This window comes from Megascapheus bottae, chromosome 1 (assembly GCF_031878675.1).
Source record: "Megascapheus bottae isolate mThoBot1 chromosome 1, mThoBot2.hap1, whole genome shotgun sequence".
In the NCBI taxonomy this organism is placed as follows: Eukaryota; Metazoa; Chordata; class Mammalia; order Rodentia; family Geomyidae; genus Megascapheus; species Megascapheus bottae.
Window position 1 is genome coordinate 10032627 of NC_143509.1, and position 3423 is coordinate 10036049.

The window sequence follows — 3423 nt, forward strand, 5'->3', positions numbered from 1 at the left end:
AATTTATTTGCATTTGTTTATGTGAAACTTGATAGGGAAGGGGGGAAAACCAATACGGAGAGAGGGTGTTGGTTGGGGGTGGGTAATGGGTACCAAGACATGTGAAAGGGTATCAATATATGTGAATTAATGTACCTTCTATCTGGCAAATCTCATGTAACCCTTTGATTAATTACAATAAAAATTTATAAACAAAAAAGAAATAAGACATTATGTTTATAGACTCATAGGTGTTTATGTCTATATAGTTATGTTTATATTTCCATTACCATGTCCATAGCATTGGGTATGCAAATATTGTGTCCTTGCTCCTGTAATCTTTGGATTTAATAGCCACATATTAGGGATACCATGCGCCTTTTGTTCCTAAGGTCTTGACTTGTCTCAATTAACATGATTAGCTCTAGGTTCATCCATTTGCCTGCGAATGCCATTGTTTTATCTTGTCTGTTGGCTATGTAGAATTCCATTGTGTACATATACCACATTTTCTGTATCCATTCATCTGCAGTAGGGCATCTGGATTGTTTCCATCGCCTGACTATTGCGAATAGTGCAGACATGAACATAGCTGAGCAGGTATCCTTGTAATACCTTGGGTCATGATGTTTAAGATAGATGCCCAGAAGTGGTATGGCAGGATCGTAGTGAAGGTCTACTTTCAGTTCTTTAAGAAACCTCCACACTGCTTTCCAGAGTAGCTGAACTAGTCTGCATTCCCACCAGCAGTGTAGTAGGGTTCCTTTTTCTCCACAACCCCACCAGCAACTGTAAAAATATGGAATGCTTCACGAATTTGCGTGTCATCCTTGCACAGGGGCCATGCTATTCTTCTCTGTATCATTGCAATTTTAGTATATGTGCTGCCGAAGGAAGCGTGATCTAGGACTTTTAATGCACAGGTCTGCCCTGATGCTTATATCTCAGGGATGAGCTTCTAACTGCTGGCTCATAAAAGCAAGGTGGATGATTTTTGTTGCTTGTTTGCTTCTTTGCATCTTGGTTTGTACCATTCCTGGGGTTTGAACTCAGGATATGGACACTTTCCCTGATTTTTTCCCTCAGGGCTATTTTTCTGCTTCTTGGGCCATAGCTTGACTTTTCCTCTGTGTGTGTGTTGTAATTGAATTTAAAACTCATAGGTGATGATGGGAGGGAAGAACTGGGACAATAGGAAGGTAGGAATTACATTATGCAGAATGAAATGCACTCTTCGCCTGAGTTATGTAATGATAGCCCATTTATATAACACCTTTAAAATAACAAGAGTCATCAGGGGAAAAATTAAGGCATTGGTTTATAATTTTTAAATTAACTCAAGCTAAAGGGCAGGACGGGATAGCTGGCTACAAAATAACATGTCCTGACTTCAAAGTCTGTCCAATAATATTGAGGTAAAATGTACATATTACAAAATTCGCCACTCAATCCTTGCAATATTCTTTGTTGGGACTAACATCAGTAAACATTCATCATTCTTTACAAACTAACAATTTAAACATTACAAAAATATATTCCTCCTTAAGGAATCCATCCTGATATAGGCAGAATGGTTTTCCAATGCTAATGGATTGTCCTAATTAAACTAGACTCCTACAGTATTGAGACAGGTAGAATTTATAGGACTATAGTCTGAAGATTCTTGCTTCTGTCAAAACCAATAACAAATAAACTTCCTACCTGCTGGTGTCAGCTCCTGGTTTGTACAACTGTTGCTCCTCTCCTCTCCGGGGCAGCAACACGGGAACAGGGAGGGACACACAGGGCCAGCCTGTAGTCCCCCGGGAGCCGAGCGAGATGGTAAGTGTCGAAGACCCAGCTCTCCCCCAATCACCAGGGAAGAAAAAACCACGCTGAGTCAGAAGCAGTGTTAACCATGAAAGCGCATCAGATCTCTCTGCTGATCTCTGCTGATCTCTGATGCTCTCTTCTGATGCTCTCCTCTCTTTATTGCGTCAGACAATTAGTTATATACTGTTAGGGTAGGAGAAGGTGGGCACTGGGAAGCTAGCCAATAGGAAGAGGGCCTCTGTGCTACCACTAAGGGTCTGGGTGGGGCTTTCAGGTACTGGGCAGGACAGGTGCAGGAAAGCGTGCGAGACTTGAGCTGCTGCGCAAGACTTGAGCTGCTGCGAGACCCGCGAAACTGCGGGGGGTTCAATCGAGTCACGTACACAGAGATGCCTTAAGGGAGGTATGCAAAAGACCGAATGCCTAGACAAAGCCCTTTAATTGCAGCTGAGCCAGAATCAGGCCTCAGAGATGGAGGCTAGGCCCCAACAGTGCTCCTCAGGGCACTTTTGAGGTCCCTGTTCCTCAGGCTGTAGATGAAAGGGTTCGGGTGAGGAGTGACCACTGTGTACATTGCTGAGAACACAGCGCTGCCCTTGGGAGACTGTGACACAGCTGACTCAAAGTAGACACTAAATGCTGTCCCAAAGAATAAGCAGACCACGGACAGGTGAGAACCACATATGGAGAAGGCTTTGTACTTCCCGCTTGAAGACGACATTCTCAGTACAGAAGAAATAATCTTGCAGTAAGAAAAAAGGATCCCTAAGACAGGAAGGAAACCGTATATGGTACCAATAATGTATTTAAATGAATTACTTGTGAATGAATGCTCACAGGAAATATCCAGCACTTGAGAAGGGTCACAGAAGAAACTTGGGATTTCCAATAGCTTGAAATTTGTCATCTGTAACACCATCCACACATGCAGTTGTCCTTCCAAGGTGCTGGCAACAAATGACAGCAGAATCAAGAAGACACAGAGACTAGGGTTCATGATGAGTGGGTAATTCAGGGGGTGACAGATGGCCACAAGCGGTCATAGGCCATGGCAGTAAGAAGCAAAACATCCATACAACCAAAAATGAGAAAAATAGACATGTGTGTGAGGCAGCCCACATAGGAGATGGCTCTGCCGTGAGTCTGGATGTCCACCAGCACCTTGGGGACTGTGGTGGAGGTGAAGCCAATGTCTGCTAAGGACAGGTTGGAGAGGAAGAAGTACATGGGGGTGTGGAGGTGGGGGTCAGAGGTGACAGCCAGGATGATGAGTAGATTTCTGACCACAGGTACATGGACAGGAAAAGCCCAAAGAGCATGAGTTGTAGCTCAGGGTCATCTGAGAGTCCCAGGAGGTAAAATTCTGAGATGTGTGTTAGATTACACATCTCTACATTAGTTGGAGATCTTCGATATAAACAGAGAGCAATACTTAATGAAGAAGTCAGAATTCAACAATCATTCTGAACTCAAATATGCACAGCTCATACCAACATTCTGTCTGATACTTTTCAGTTATCACAAACTCAATCATCCTAGATTTTTTACTTTCTCATTGATTCCCTTTCATGTATTCATTTTGAATACTCAACTGTGTTAGGACATTATAGGCAGTGTTTTCTGATCACAGGA

The 3423-nt window shown here is 43.0% G+C and overlaps 1 non-coding gene and 1 pseudogene across 1 annotated transcript; both read right to left on the minus strand.

The window, feature by feature from the left end:
* Nucleotides 1–772: 772 nt before the first annotated feature.
* LOC150068343 (U6 spliceosomal RNA) lies at nt 773–879 on the minus strand. The gene has a single exon (XR_016538382.1). It is a non-coding gene; the product is annotated as a U6 spliceosomal RNA (small nuclear RNA).
* Nucleotides 880–2269: 1390 nt separating this feature from the next.
* Nucleotides 2270–3179, minus strand: LOC150068344 (olfactory receptor 7E178-like; annotated as a pseudogene).
* Between the last annotated feature and the right edge of the window lie 244 nt (nt 3180–3423).